At 41.7% G+C, this 16,166-nt stretch overlaps 1 protein-coding gene across 8 annotated transcripts in view; it reads left to right on the top strand.

The window, feature by feature from the left end:
* The first annotated feature begins 3,585 nt into the window (after positions 1 to 3,585).
* Positions 3,586 to 16,166, top strand: part of SEMA6D (semaphorin 6D) — a 217,862-nt gene continuing 205,281 nt past the window's right edge. For 4 of the 8 annotated variants that reach the window (XM_061446938.1, XM_061446936.1, XM_061446937.1 and 1 more), the window contains exon 1: positions 3,586 to 3,685. The gene's annotated coding sequence lies outside the window, so the exon portion shown is untranslated. The remainder of the gene's footprint in view (positions 3,686 to 16,166) is intronic. The other 4 variants (XM_061446942.1, XM_061446940.1, XM_061446941.1 and 1 more) reach the window with 1 other exon arrangement.

The raw sequence follows: 16,166 nt of genomic DNA, 5'->3' as shown, positions 1-16,166 counted from the left end.
CATGGGCAAAACCAAGGACTTCATATTCCACTGCAATAACTATCCAAAAAAAGAAAGGGAAAATGAGCAGCATCTACAGTGTTTAAGAATATTGAGAATTCCAGGGACCAAGAGGTATCTGTCATATGACCTGAACTACTTTGCAGCCTCTTGATTCAAGTGCTGTGCAGGAAAACAGGCTGCTATATTTGCAATTGAGCTGTTAGATCATAAACCAATTCAACTGCAGCTGAATCAAGGGACCAGCTGCAACATGAGCCCCAGAAATATTGATAATATTACAAATGTTACAGTAGAGAAATGTAGCTGAGAGCTGGTGATATTCAGTATATGTACTCTTGAGTCCTGTAAGCAAAACCAAGCTGTTAATAAGAAATCTGTGAAACAAGCAACAGTATCTCCTGGAGTCTGTAGCAGCTGACAGGAAGGAATACCGTGCTGAGCTACGGTGTAGCATGAAAAAGAGCAATTTGCCCACCAAGTGCCATCAAAGATACTCCAAACTGAAAGAGGGAGAACAGCATCCTGGTACGATGGGGATCATCCGTTTTTCCAGCAGCCCTAACAAAGCAACTGAAGAAGGAACAGGCATAGCTTCAAAGGAAAGGTGTTACATCTTCTGAAACAAGCACAGTGTGGATCTGCCTCCAGCCAGCAGTGACAAAGTTTTTTGGTAAATGAGAGATTGGCATTGGCTCAGAAACACTTCACGGTGAAGAATAACATTGTTCCTGAACTGCCTCTGAGGGGCTTTTGTCTGCTTTGCTAACATTCAGGATTGTCTATTTTGTGTTAAATTAACCAGGTTCCTGTCATCTGACAAAGTTTTCTTCGTCCTGTGGTAGGTACCTCTAAAAATGAGTAACTATGAGTGCTTCCAGGAAGCATTATAGTTTACACTGAGCTTAGTATAAGCCAAATGAGGCACTTTCCAGGTGTTAAAATCAGAGCAGATAATAATTTTATTTTAGAAAATGGAAATGTCAAAGGGAAAGTTATGCAGTGCTATGACATCAAGTTACAGTGACTTCTAAGAAAAGAAAGAACATAAGGCTGAGTGGAGAAAAGCTGGTAAGTTTCCCTGCTTTGGACAGCCAATTTCTACGTCCATCCAAATCCTAAAAAAGGTGCCAATAGCAGTATCACCACAAGAGTTAAAAACACCTTAACACTCTGGGCTCAGATCACTTTTCTTTTTAGCGATTTGCATCCACATTCCTATATGCAGGGTGAGTGTCATCCATGAGGCTGCAAAGCGGCACTCCTCCAGCTTCTCTTGCTGGAGCCCTGGTGAGCTCCATGGGGAAATAAATGCTGATTGAGAAGTATGAACGGGACTTTAAGTCTCCTGGTTCTTACCTGAGAGAAAGCTGATCTAATTCTTACTCCAGTTAATGTTATTTGTACATATTGAAATAGTATTGGCAGGAAAATAATCTCCTCTTCCCTATTCTTACACCCCCAAATAACTTACAGTTTAGTAGTACAAAAGTGAGGATTCAAATTCATTCAAGCAGAGAATGGAACTAGACATGGATCTCCTACATGCTTCAAAATTTACCCAGCCTTTAAGACACTTGAAGAGGAAAGCTTGATGAAAACTACTGTGGCCCATTTGTGAATCTTATTCTGAAAATACCAAAAAACTATTCAGCAAAGACAAACTAAATCTGTAACTACATGAGGGAACCAAGTGAAACTGCATCTTTGTTGAATTAGTGCATGGAAAAATAATTCACCGAGCGTTTCTCTAGATTTTTGTTTAAAGGGGACTAAGCATAAATTCTAGACAATTTAATCACTGATATTATAAGACAGACACATGCTCCTAACTTGAAACAGCAATATATTCTCAAGAAGAAGCAAGAGAGAGGAGTGTGTTCTATTTTCCAGTAATGAATGTTAATTGAGATCATTTATGGGACAGTAAAGGAAGCACAAAGAGTATAGTGATTGACAGTAAAAGCCCCATCCAGCCCTAGCACCCACAAAAGCACTGCCATGTCAAGCACAGCCCTGCTACTCCTCGCTGGGTCTAGTTCATGACAGCAATGATAAAGACATCAAACGCAGTTGCAATATAGTGGCCAACAGTGAATCTATTCCCAAAACCAAAGGCAGGACAGGGAGCCTTAGTGCTTCAGCTCCTTGTTTGGAGCCACCAAGCAAGATGCCACCTAGAAGAATTAAAGCAGCAGCAGCACTGAGGTAAATCCCCACCACAAGTACTAACACAGTGACAGACTGGACCAGCACATGTGTTTTCACAGGAGAGAGTGCTCAACAGCCTGAGGGCTTTGGGAAGGTCTGTCCCTCAAGTGGGCTCCAGGCTGTGGGCAACACTCAGCAGAACACAATGGCAGAGGCTGCATTGCTGGATCTGCTGCACAGGCTGCTGGTGGGCAAGGAGGGAGAGAAGGTCTGGGAGGAGATCTCAGTCAGCCCCCCTGCTTATGGCTGGAAGCCAAGCTGCTGATGCAGGAGCTGAGAAACATGGTTATCACTTGACGATTTCCAGTGGCAAAAAAAAAGTATGTACTAGCTCCCTCGTCCCGGCACAAGTGTCAGTGTCCTCTGCAGCAATCCCCTTCCTCATTTGTAGAGGAGCCCACACCTGGAGAAGGTGTGATTTTATTTCAATTGATTGTACTTGAAGACATGTTGCAAAATTATTTCTCTTGTATGTTTCAGCTTCCATCTATCTCCAGAGGGACTGTCTAGATTCTGAACTCGGGTTACTACTACCCAAATCATCAATTTAGTGGCTTTTCTTGTTTGTTTGTTCTTCAGTGAAAATGACAGCAAAACAAAGAGGTTCAGACTAGACTTTATGTTGCAACTCCCCAAATATGAGCTTTTAATAAACAGCAGCAAAACAAAGCAAAACAAAAATCCAACCCAAACTTAAATTTATCTTTAAGTTTCAAATTTAAAGCCGACTTTTTCTAATGTTGGTTGAGAAAGAGTATTCTGAAAAGGCATCGTTGCAAAATCTGCAAGGACACCAGACCAGGCGATTTCTGCTCCGTGCCAACTGAGCCTTTTGTCGATGATCTCGGACCCGTGGGAACGAGCCCGGGCTCTGCTCTGACTCTCGCAGGTACAGACGGGAGCAGCGGCGCGCTCGGGAGCCGGGTGAGCAGAAGCAAGCAGCCCCCCCCCCCCCCCCACACCTAACGGGAAGTTCGCCGGGATGCGGAGCAGCAAAAGTAAATCGGTTTACTTCTCAGAGGGAAATCGCTGCTTGGCGCCTTTCCCCGCAGCTAAGCCCGTTACGGGCTGCTCAGGAGCAGCGCTTGCAAGGCCGGGCGGGAGGCGGATCGGGCGGCTGCGGGCTCCCCCGTTACCGCCGCTGCCCCACAGCCGCGGGCGAGCAACACCGGGACCGCGGTAGCGGGGGACAAAGGCGCGGGGAGGAGGCGAGAGGGGCCGGGCGGGGAGCGGGGATGCGGCAACAGGCCCGAGCGGAGAGCAGCGCGAGCAGGTGCGCGGGGCCGGGCGGGGCCGCGGGCGGACAATGGTGCGCGCGGGGCAGGGGCGGGAGCAGGTGCGGGGCGGGGCCGCGGGCGGGGTGTGAGGCGGGGCGGGCCCCGCCGCCAGCCGGGCTCCACCGCACCCGCGCCGCGGAGTTGGCCGCGCCGCCAGCCGCGCCCGGAGCCGCTCCCTTGCGGCCTGCGCAGACCCCGTAAGTCCGCCCGTCCTTCGTCCCTCCGTGCGCCGCGGGGCTGGCTCCAGCCGCCCCCTCCCGCGGTGTCATTGCCCGGCGCGCTGCCGGGGCGCCGGGCGGCTCTCGCATCCCGCCCATTGTTCGCGGACCACCGGGGCTGGGGCGCGGTGGGGCTGAGGTGGGGCGCTCCCGCGGTGCTCTGGCGGCGGTAAGTGTGTCTCCTCGGGCGCCGGGAGCTCGGTGCTGCTCGCTGCTAATTCCTCTCAGATGTTCCTACTTTCCAATTATTCTCCCCGCTGGAGGCTCAGCCCTTTCTGCTCGGCGCACTGACGGAATATTTATTTATTTATTTGTTTTAAATAATGGTATCCCCTCCTCGGTTGTCTCGCAGCAGAAACGGGCATGCTGTGAAAGGTCTCTGCAGCATTCATGAGCCCCCTTTGCCACCGGAAGGCATGTGCATTCGGAAGAGGGTAAATCAGGGAGGGAGATGGGGCAAATGTGTGCTGACAGCCTCTAGGTGACACAGGATCTTGCGAGCACTCTTTTCTTTTTACAAGTCTGTGTCCTGGTCACTTTGTTTGCCGCACCTTCCACAGAGGAGTATTTCTTCAGCTGCGGAAGGCAACAACAATTTAAAATCTCCCCGGTAAAACCTGGTAGAGCTGCTGACCCTAAACGGCTGCTGTGCATCGTGTGGTGCTGGGTGTTAATCTCAGCGGACCCAGCACACCTGACTGCCTCGAATGCTTTTTGTTTGATGGTCCTTGATGGACTTGCTAAGTGCATCAGTCTGCTGAGGCTTAGTTTGCTAGCTCCCGGGAGCAATACGTTCCGTGAACACCCCTGTCTAATGTGGAGTTTGATTTCAAAGGGAAAATCCATGATACAGAACTGGTGTTGTGATTATGAAAAGTGAAATATAATTTCTTTGAAGAAAGAAGAAATCTTGAAGCAATTCATAAAATTAAATACAGGGTTTTTGCAGGAATAGAACATTTGCATTATCCATCCTCAATTTACCTATTTAATCTCTCTCTGCTATAGTAGCAGTTTGTTTTCATTTTCTGGTTTTATTGCCCTTTCCATAATGATTTTCTATTTATTGAATTCCTTTTCTTTCTTATCACTGTGAATGCTGGCCCCTAATCCAATTCTTAACAACATTTGTAACTACAGTTCAGTTTGTGCTCTCATCTTAAGGAAAAGAAAATAAAAATAGTGTAGGCAGTGTCCTTGCTCCTTTCACAACTTTGAATTTACAGGATTCATGCAGTATTGATCCCTTTATTGTTTGTTGGTGTTCTCTTTCAAATGTTAATGAAACTTGGCCTATTTTAGGCAGGTCTTGATTGAGAACGTGAAATAAAAATGCATTGGCTGTCTTTAACGATAATTTTGGCTACTCCCGTTGTGTGTTCTCCAATAACAACACGATGCAAGTTGTGTGTACATCTTCTCTCTCTTCCCACCCCCCCCCCCCCCCCCTTATCCCCTCTTATATTTTTAGTCTTCATCAAAATGTTTGGTCATCAGCAAGCCCATTTTTTTACATAACTCAAATTTGGTTAAATATGGTGCTAAAATACACATGATTCCTATGGTTTGTGTTTTTTTCCTGCCCTCAGAAAATAAAAAAGGAGTTGTGTATATAAGGAAAGGTTTAATAGAGAGTGGAGAACCAGAGATTTCTTTCTTTTGGAAAAGAACCCTTACCAATGTTTATTGAATTTGCTCGTCTGCATGAAGAAAAGAACTCTTGTTTTGTTATCTAGCAGCTGTAGGAAGATTGACAGCTACAAATTGCAAATCTATGAAGGATCTGTCCATGACACAATTTTTAGTTCATTTACATCGTTATCCTGCACATCTTGTCATTTGCAAAATTATATAAACAAGATCAGTAAGTTTGTGGAGAAGACACAAATGCAGTGAATATACTGCAAAGATTTTGAAGCTGTTTGGGATAATTAGCGGAGCATAGTCTTGCCTGAAATATGACATTAATACAGTTAATTTAAATTTGGATATAACACAATTGTAAACATTATACTGTAGAGAAGAAATACATATTTTGAAACATGCTAGCTCTGTCAGAAGAACATTAAATGTAATAGTCTTTTTGTTAAGATAAAGAGAGCATCACTGATGTCGTGGTGTGCTTTGCATTTTTAAACAGAATCTAATGAATTACAAACATTCATTACACTACAAGCAATCGCTGAAACTTCTCAGTACCCCAAAAGAGGGAGTTATTTGTATACTCATACTTGCATGTTTTCCGATTATGGTTTCACTGTAAAAAACAGAAATAAAAACCCAAGCTATTGTTCTGAAATGAATTCTCTGCAAGTTCCAAATGGTTTTTTGCTCTGCTTCTACCTTGGAAATTTATGTTTAAATATGTCAGTGTGTTCAGGTTATGGAATTTCTTGGGAAGTGTGGGAAAGCTGCAGGAGGTGCTGGGAGCAGCCTTTGTTAGGTCTTGGACGTCTTAAGGGCATATAATCTGCTGTGGAAAGTCAGGCTTACTGAGTGGCTGAGAAAGAAAGTAGCTGAAATTTACAAAGGTCAAAAAGAGCGATGTGCTAATTTAAAGGACACCCTGTATAATTATTGCTTATGTTAACATGTCAAGATGTAAAAAAATAAATATTTCTTGGTGTGTGGTTTTATCTAGATTTTTAACAACTAACTTTCTCAAACATGATATTTGTAACACAGTTACTGTTCTTCTAATGCTGTTTTGTTCTCTGTGCCAGTGGAAATGGGCTGTACGATCAGGCCTATGCCAACTTACAACTCTTGAATGCCTCAGTTCATGACTGGTCTTGGCACTGTGCATTGTGCGCTGTCGCTTTCCAGAAATTGATTTCTTTTAAACATGTGGGTTTCTGGAACTCAGTTTCATTTTACCTCCTATCTGTTTCCCATGGTGCATGGCAGAGTTGGTGGTCACGGTCAGCACACAGGTGACATGGAGCTCATCCCTCCTGTCTGTGTTGACCACCAGCACTGTAGGTTGCCTTGGGTCAGTACAGAAAAAGCTGGGTAGTTCCTTGGGGGGAGGTGGGTGGATGAAGAGGCTGACATCCTCTGCTGTTCACCAAGGGTAGGTGCTGAGAGTCTACTACTGAACTCTGCTGCTATTTACAGGTGGTTTTAAGTTATTTTATATACTGTCTCTTAAGTGTTTATCTTGTGAGTTAATTGCTATGGCACTGTATTTTTAAATTAACTCAAACCCAAATGGGTTCAAAATGCGAGAGACCAGTTTTATAAATGGCAATGTTAATAACAGATGACAAAATACAGGGGCTGGAGTATACACACCAGTTTATCTGTTGGTTTCTTGTACTTCCCATACCGTACTACAACAACATTGGTTATCCCTGATGCTCCAGGTGATTGTCCTTGAATGAATTGCGGTGGAATTGATGTGGAAATTGCATCAGAGTGTGCATCTGCAGGAACTCCAGGTCATAAAACAAGTCCTAGGTTTGATCTGAAGTAATCAAGTATTGTTGATCCTCCAAGGAAGTGCTTAATGCTCATCTCTTTTTTTTCCGGGCAAGAAAGCAGTCAGTAAGGATGCCTATTACATGGGGAGTGAAGTTTTAGTGGAGAAAAGTCTGTGTCTCAAACTAGGTGATGATATGTATGATTTAATTGTGAACTAATGTAAATGGTGTACAGAAAACCAGACAACTCTTCAAAATGTAATTGCAATTCAAAAGAGAAGAAAAGAAAGATGCAGTATTTTCAAAGGCTGGTACCTGGTAATGTTTCATGGCTAGAAACAAATGTTCTAAAAAAAGAACTAGGGATTTCTTTTTTTTTTTTTTCTGGTGGTATAAAACAGCTGTTTTTTTTTCCATTGTAAGCTGAAGATCACTTGACTTTATCACGCAATTCAGATGTTTAAGACAAGCTTTCTTTGGCGAGGAAGAGCCATTGTATTTCTTGGTGTATTCTGCTCCCATGGCAGGCCTGCAAACACAGCGTGTGCTTGCAATGCTGTTAGCAAAGGGACTGTTCTTTTAGCTCAAGTAGCAAAGATCTCCACTTGGAAGAAAGGTTTTTTGAGTCCTTTATTCCAGAGTAGGAGGAGTTCCTACCAGTTTTGCAGTAGTATTTTTAAGCAGCTTCAATTATGTATTCTTAACTTTGGTTCACTAATGGGAGCTCACCTTTCAGTCTCTCTGACCTTTTTCAGTGAGGTTAGCTTCCGCTGAATCCACCCTGTCTGTTCTGTTAGGTTGTAATTCCCTTTACAAAGTCAACTTTTGCCTTTCTTTATTCTGTCACTTCTGGTTTTGATCATCTTCCCTCAGTTCTCAGAAGTATTTTGTATTCATTAATCCTTACCTTTCCCACTGATATACCACTTCTGTCTCCCTTAGTCTATCCAAAGAACCCAATTCCTTTTACTCCAACTGCTTCGTTTGCTCACTAGCTCGGAGATCTCTTTACACCCACAACTTTTTCTCCCACTTCAAAGCTAGTCATGACAATGTGACAGCACACATTTTCTTTCTCCAGCTGTAGCATGTATCTGTAAGTCTAGTATTATGTTTCTGAACTTGAATTTTTTCATGCCTCTAACACTGTACACGGAGTTGGCGCTGTGAAGGGAGTTCATCCTTACAAGTAGTTTTACACTGGAAATTGGTGATCTGTCCATGGTTTTGAAAGCCAGCAGAATCGATGCTGAAGGGCATGCATTGTGTGTGTGAGAGAGATGATCGGCACAATGGTCTGCTCCGAGAAGTATGTGATTGTAATTTTCTTGGTTAAAAAGTTAACTGACAAACTACTGATAAATTCGATTTTTTTTTTTTTTTTTTCCCAGATCAAAAAGAATCGGTCTTCTTGAGTCAACGACCTGTGCCTCTTTCCTTTGCTAGTCTTCCAAGGTTCAGAATTCTCTCTTGAGATCTATTCCCTTCTTCAGAGTTAGGATTTTTCTACGAACTGCATTAGAAGGTTCTTTGTGAGATTACAGAATTCTGCTTCATTGCAGCTGCTCTAGAAAGGAGTAGTTTAGCCCTGCACTTTCTTCATGGGTGGTAGCTTCTTGCTAGCCCTTCATGGGAAATATTATTGTAATTCCAATACTAGCCTAATTTACAAAATCTACTTTAAAAATGCTTTAACCTCATTTGTTTGTGGGACATGGAAGAGATCAAGTTCTTCCATTTAATGGAAATGCCCAGTACCGAGTCAGGTATAGTCAACCTGAAAATGTCAGATCATGAAGTTCAGCATTTTCAAATTGGGGTTGAAGTGAGGGAGACCCACTTATACTTTGCCATTTCAAGCAAGTATTACTTTTTTCACTTCCCCATAATTGAAAGAACAGGTGAATGAACCTGTCTAAGGCTGTAAAATTAAAAAGAAAAATCACCTTCAGAAGGAAGGAAACCAAGCATTTCACAAAGCAAAAGATCAAGATGGGACATTTCAGCTATAAATGAGAAAATGCACAAACACAATTAGCATGAGAATGTGGGTTTACAGTGCAAAGTCTAATGAAGTCATTAAGTTGCTCTGTTTCATACATAGGAAGTGAAAAATCCAAGATATGGTCATGAAGCCAAGTATCTAAAATTTTCCTGAACTAGAACTTAGGTTTTTTAGACAGTCTCCAATTAGGTTGCACAATTGCATCATGACATTTAAAAGAAAAAATTAATCTTTGAAGTGTCCAGATCGAGAGATCTTTGCGTTATCCAATATCCATCCTATTCTGCATGTCCTTTCCCCATTTACTGATTAATGTGACCCAGCTATGAGATCAGAGGTTTTAATAGTAAAATCTATTTTCTTAGTGCGCTTCACAGCTTTCTAATGATTTTTTTTTTTTTTTTTTTTTTTTTTCAGAGTAGCAGTGCCACTTGGGTCCTGTTGATACCTTGTAGCAGATATGATCATAAGTAACTTCAACCAGCTTCAGAGCAACACAGTAAAGCATGATGGAAGGGCAAACCTTCTGAAGACAGAACAGTAAGCTGCCTTAGATGAGGCAATGCGCAGATCACATAGCCAGCTTTCCGCTATCTGAAGGGGGCCTACAGGGATCCTGGAGAGGCACTCTTCATTAGGAACTTTAGTGGTAGGAGAAGGGGTAACAGGTTCAAACTTAGGCAGGGGAAGTTTAGGTGAGATATAAGGAAGTTTTTTACTGTGAGGGTGGTGAGGCACTGGAATGGGTTGCCCAAAGAAGTGGTAAATGCTCCATCTCTGGCAGTGTTCAAGGCCAGGTTGGATGGAGTCTTGGGTGCCATGGTTTAGTGTGACGTGTCCCTGCCCATGGTAGGAAGCTTGGAACTTGATGATCTTAAGGTCCTTTCCAACCCTAACTATTCTATGATTCTATGATATAACTATTAAAGCTTCTGCAGGTTGGATCCTGGGCTGTCATGCTGGTCACTGAAGAAATAAGGAGCATGCAATTGTTAGTCATATCTATTAAGGCTGTTTTTGCATTTCTATTGTAGAGACAGGAATAGAATTCAGTTCTCTGGAGCAGCTTACAATTGCATTTATCAGTGAAATCTTCTTTCACTCTTCTGTCTCGTTCACTGCAAACCTCTCAGCTTTTACTACAAAAAAAGAGTTGGGGATTGTATATAAACTTTCTTCCTCCCCAGTAAGTTGCTGTCTAAGTCTTCATTACATTTAGACAAGATTAATCGGGCTGAAAATACCAGCAGGCTTGTTACTCCCACATTGTAAATGCACAGCACCACAGTATTTATTTATTTTTTAAAAACACTGCTTTTATGTTGCTTTGTGTGTTAATACATCCTATGCTGCTAAGATGTAAAAGCATTGTGTCTGCTTCCATGGTCTGTGAGCAGTGTTTGAACCTTTGTTTCATCAGGCACCTGAACTAATGAAGTGTTAAGGAAAGTAGCTGGTTCTGCTTGAACTATGTTAATGGAGAACATGATGCATACTTTGCCAGATCTACCATTATTCTGTCATTTTCCCTAGCAATCTTGGATCTTACTCAGGTCTGGAAGAGTATCCTAATTCATTCATCTAAATTCACATCTTGATAACTGGACATCTCTTTGCTCTAGTGCCCCACATTAGTCGGACCTGGTTTCTTGTTTCTCTTTGCCACTGCTTACCTTCATCCAGTTTTGTTTTCCATTCCCAGGCTGCTTCTCCAGACATCTTGCCCACTCACTGATTTAACAGCCCTCTTCCTCTTCCCCTTCCTATACAGGTTTACTGATCTTGGTTTTTTCTTTATTCCTCTCATTTTCACTTACCACACAATCTCACATGTCTGCTCTGTAGTTTCCTTACTCCTATTCTATTCTGGTAGTGAGTCAACTATTTTTCCCATTTGAAAAATGACAAAACCTCATTCTTTCTCCAAATTGCTTGAGGTTGTGAGGAGAGAAGCTTTACCTGCTGGTTGCCTTGGTAGCCAAAGCTGTGCTGACTCCACCAAATAATAAAAAGAAGAATCTGGGGGGAGTTTTGCCAGGTCCCTGCACATGTAAGATAAAATATGTTGAACACGTGCTGAAGTTCCAGAGAACACAGCTGTTAAACTCTAAACCCCTACAGAGAATTCCACACACTTATAAGGTAGATGAGCTTCTCTTCTTCCATGTGAAGACTGTCATTAGGACACAATAGAAATGTTTTGATCAAATGCGAAGTCTTTCTACCAGTGCAGGAGAGCCTTTGGACTTTCTCAGGAAAACATGGGCTTGTCCATGTTAAGGCATTCCCATTTTCTCACAAAGTATACATACAGCAAACTATGTAATTCTAATGAAGCATTTATTGAAAAACTGTAAGAAAACATTTTTTTTCCCCCATGTAAAATGTAAGCATAATGACATTTGTGCAAAACTGCACCTACCCCTACTTGTAACAGCATCCTATACCAGGACATGTTGGGCAGCCTTAGGTAGGCAAACAGCTCCCATCCCACCTTTGACTCTGAACTGGTAGTCCAGAATATTTGTGTGTGTGCAGATCCCAGGCCTGCTGGGATGTGCCTGTGCTTGCACTGTGCAGTACTGTGCTGAAATGAAAGCCAGTTAAGTAAGAAAAACAACGTGAATTAACGCAAGCAGAGTGCTCTGCTACGAGGTCTCCTGCATACAGAGTAGTTCAAGAATTCCCACAAAATACCGCTGTACACAGTATAGCTGTGAGTGCTTTGGAGGATGGAGCTACACACTGAAAAGCCATTACATCTGTGGGAATACAGCTGGCATGTCTGCAAGTGTATGGGTGGGAGGGAGGAAATACGTGATAAAGTTGGCATTGGAGATTTCAGTAGCAATACAACTTAAGATGACTGTGTTACTCACAATTGAAACAGACATATATGTTGATGGATAGATGTAGAGAGTAAGAGATTGGTGTCTATGTTGGTATGTATCTGCTTGAAAATAAGATGAAGTGAAGATAAAATACAGTTAAAGCACTGCAATCTGAGAAGTGACACTGTTCTGTAACCATTTTGCCCTGTAGAAATGTTCACATGCATGGCTCAGCTCATTATCTGTGAGTATGGAGATAGCAGTTAATTGCCAAATGGGGATTTACTTTGTTAGGCTATCAACTGTTTAAGGGAAAGAAAAAAAGTTCTACAATTTAATTTTGTATGTGATGAGGAAATACAGAATTTTCATGGGGCTTTTTGCTTTATTTAAACTGTAACATTCAAACTCTTCTTACCCATGCATTATTTCAGTGTGCTGCGAGCATCTAACAGACATACTCGTTGAGAAATTGTCAGGAATGTTGTTACCACTTTGCTTTCTGGCAGACAGTCTATAATCCAGTTTGTCAAATGAATTTTCTTGATTGCCTTGCAGCATATGCAAAGTACTTAAAAATGTCATAATTACCTCTCTGAAGAGTTGGGGTGGGGGAGAAGAGCAAGATACAAAAGAAAACAGGCGAAAATTCAGCTTTTTATTCTTTTGCAAGTATAAAGAAAATGGTACTGTATAAAGGCAGCACAAAAGATGTAACAGAAATGTTGTAATGAGAGCAATCAAGTCCTTCAAAATGCTGGGTAGTGATTATATTGTGGTGGGGTGGGAAACAGATTGCTGTGTAAAACATTTAACATTTGTTTGTTTTAATTCAGCAAGCTAAATGTAAAGTATCAAATGCACCTGGGTCTGACTTTCACCTGAATATAAAGATTTGAAATGTCAGTTCTGCAGGACACTTTTAAATGGGGGGTGCTTGCTGTAGTCAATGGGTGTCCCTCTGCCTCTAAATCCACTGTTCAAAATTGCAATAAGATCAAAAATCATTTCTTTCACTTCTACTACTCTGATATTTCATGTGTTTCAGAATGCATGGAACAGTTGTCATTGCTGGCTTTTTACAACTTACACTGACTTTGTTACCTACACTGAAGCATGGAGAAATGCTTTTCCTAAATGTTATTATGTTTGCATTATACGTAGTCTTAAGCTATTGTTTCTTCTATGCTAACTTATATTCTTCTTACCAAAATCATGCTTACAATATTTGCATGCAATCTGTGAAGGGCAAAGATATAAACCCTTAGCAAACAGATAGGGTTTCACAGAGAAGTGAGAAAACACTTTGCAAGATTCATGGTATGAATTAAGCTGCTAGTTGATCAGCTTTTGCAGCTATTTTTCCTACCACTCGAGAAAGGCCAGTGTGTGGTACAGTGAATCTGGAGATCTTAGAGGCTGATATTGCTGTATCTCAGCCTCTCGATTTCTAAAATGTCAGTAGTGCTTATAGATCAGAAGCGTCTGTTTGGTATTCTGGGCAGTGCGCTTGCGAAGCCAGGCTAGAGGGAGCACCATGATTGTTGCCTTTCCGCTGAAACCCCCAAGAATTGTTGGGAGAAACAAATTCTCTTATGTGGAAAAAGACCTTCTCGGTCTGTTGCCAGGAGGTGTCACTACAGCTCAGGAGTAACTGTGTTGTCCCCTGAGACACACTTAAATAGTTTCAAGGTCTCATTCAAGTGCTGGTGTTACCAGGTGAATTAATGCACTGCCCTTTATCATATGCCTGAAGAACGAACAATGAAATTGTGCAGTGTACTAATTAATGTATAGAAAAGTAAAAAAATGATGCTAATGTGTGCTAAGTGTATTGTCCCTCAAAAATACCCTTACTGCATTGATACTGAAATATGCATGCGACGAGAGCTGTGTGCATCCTTTCTTTGGGGAATTGGTGCTTACACAGAGCTGTCTGATGCAGTCGTTTGTACTCCCTTGGTCCTGTTCACCTCTCAGGGTTGTAGCAAAATCTCAGCAATCACTGATCAAATGTGTTACGCTAGAATTAGCATGGCAAGGCATCTGTGAAAACCATGAGGGTGAAAGTGTAAGTCTGAAGGAGATAGAGCCATGAATTGGTCAGGGAGTTATACCCTTAAATGCTACTGATACCACTCTTCCAAAACAATTTAAATCACGTATTTTAATGCATGAGATTAATGCATGAGAAGCTTTTTATTCTCAATCAGTTTTGCACAGCATATTATATGTATTTTATACAGCCTGCTAATGAGCTGAAGGCTTGTTAATTATATGTTGTTAATATGTGTGTGGAACGGCATAGCTGCTGAATTATGCACATTATTTTTCTTTACCACGAAGCCTTCCTCTTAACTGTGTCTGTCCTGGTTTAAAACATACACCTCGGGTTGCCACTACTAACTTACCTCTGTCACTTCATTGTCATCAATCTCAGGCCTTTGGTGGTATGAAGAGTCAGCCTGAAAGCTGGAAGACTTGGCTAGGCAATAAAAAAATATATACTGCTTAAAGGCAGCTTCCTGTGTCGCATAAAACAGCTGTTGTGAATTTTATATCCCCTGAAATAAAAGAAAAAAGTTTAATAAAGGAGTGTAAAATCTGTAATGGTTCATTTCATTTCCTTCCCTCTGCTGTCTGGTTTGTAATTCATTACAGTTTTCCTATTTAATATTCTCCTCTTGATGTAGAAAAACCAATAACGCCCCTCTACGCCCCCCCCGAACAACAACCAAACCTGAAGTTATACATGTTATTTGCAGCAAAATGTTCTATTACATGAGATCAGTGTTGTGAGAATCGGAATCTCAGTATAGATAGGTCCTGATTCTATCACCCTTACAAAGAGTATAAAATGTAATGGTAAAGCTGATCAGCTGCTTCTTGCCTTGGAAAATTCCAGAAAACTATGAAAATTTACAATGCTGGTGATACAAGTTACTTACTAAACAGTGTGTTTTTATGTAAACTTGGTGTCTAGCATAGAATTTAAATCATTACGTGGAAATAAGATTTTCAAAATCTGTGTCTTTTACTATGAATTATTCATGTAAATGAATACTGATATCTAGCTCAGTATGTGTTGAATGGGGTTGACGTTTAATTTACATGTATTGGAGGTCATTTTCATAGGTCTAGGGGAAACATGGATGATGAAAGTGAACTGGTATACCTTCACTTTTATGGAGAGCTCTACCCTCCATTCATATGTACACTGTGAGGTCGCTGTTAAAGTGGCCGTGTAGTGCTCTTTAGTGTGTGCGTATGATCTGAGCAGTGTGAATGCACCTTCTAAGCCTTCACTGCTGAAAGATATGCAAAAAAAGAAGTGAAAATCTGCGTGGAAAACTTGCAAAATTATGTCACTTGAATGTTCAGTGTTTCTGTCACTTCTTAATCTTCCTTTGGTGGTTTCAAGTTTTGTTCTGACATTTAAAGTGGTGATTTTGATTTAGGAGCCTTAAGTGGATGGAGATCAGCTTATGTTAGCAGTTTTCTCAAGTCAGTATCGTGCTACCCATTTTGGAAGCTTCAGATGTTCTGGGAATTGCTGCTCAATTACTTGTCTTTTAAAGACCACTTTGATTTCTCATGCTCTGTCCCGTGGGCTATGGGGTCTGCCCCAGGCTGATCAAACACTCCTGTGTTGTTCAGGTGCTGTTCGAAAGCAGAGGTAGTTTTAACCAGGATTTCTGTCACCTGGAAAACTGTGAACTTAATGCCATGATTGCAGCAGGTCTGGTAGGCTGAAAGTCTGAATTGCTTTTCAGTGGCAAATTCAGTGTTGATTCTTTCAAAAACAAACCAAGCAAAAACCCAACACCCACCAAACCCACCAAACAAATGAAAGCAAGCCAAAAAACCACCCCGACAGAAATCTCTCAGTTTTTAGTTTAGAGAATTTGAGCTTGTTTCTATTCCTGACTGTAATTGTCTTGTACATGTTAAAGGTTTGTGGAAAGTAGAAATGGATAGGGCAAAGTCATTTTGCTGAACATTTTGGAAACTCTGTGGGGGAGGTAGTAGAAATATTCTACTTGTAATAAAAGGAACCACAGCTTTATTTTATATCTCGTATTTCTGAGTTTGTCAGTCTAGATGAGGGACTTGTATATGGCTAAAATAAGCAGAGGAAAGTCATTGGACCATCTTGATCACAGGCCCTGGTTGCATTAACTCGGCATTCCCACAAAGAAATG

This window comes from Pezoporus flaviventris, unplaced genomic scaffold, assembly GCF_033815535.1.
Source record: "Pezoporus flaviventris isolate CSIRO_AGI_PZ_B2104156 unplaced genomic scaffold, CSIRO_AGI_Pfla_v1 ptg000006l, whole genome shotgun sequence".
Classification (NCBI taxonomy): Eukaryota; Metazoa; Chordata; class Aves; order Psittaciformes; family Psittacidae; genus Pezoporus; species Pezoporus flaviventris.
Note: the sequence above shows the minus strand (reverse complement) of the source record. Positions and strands in the feature narration are given on the sequence as shown.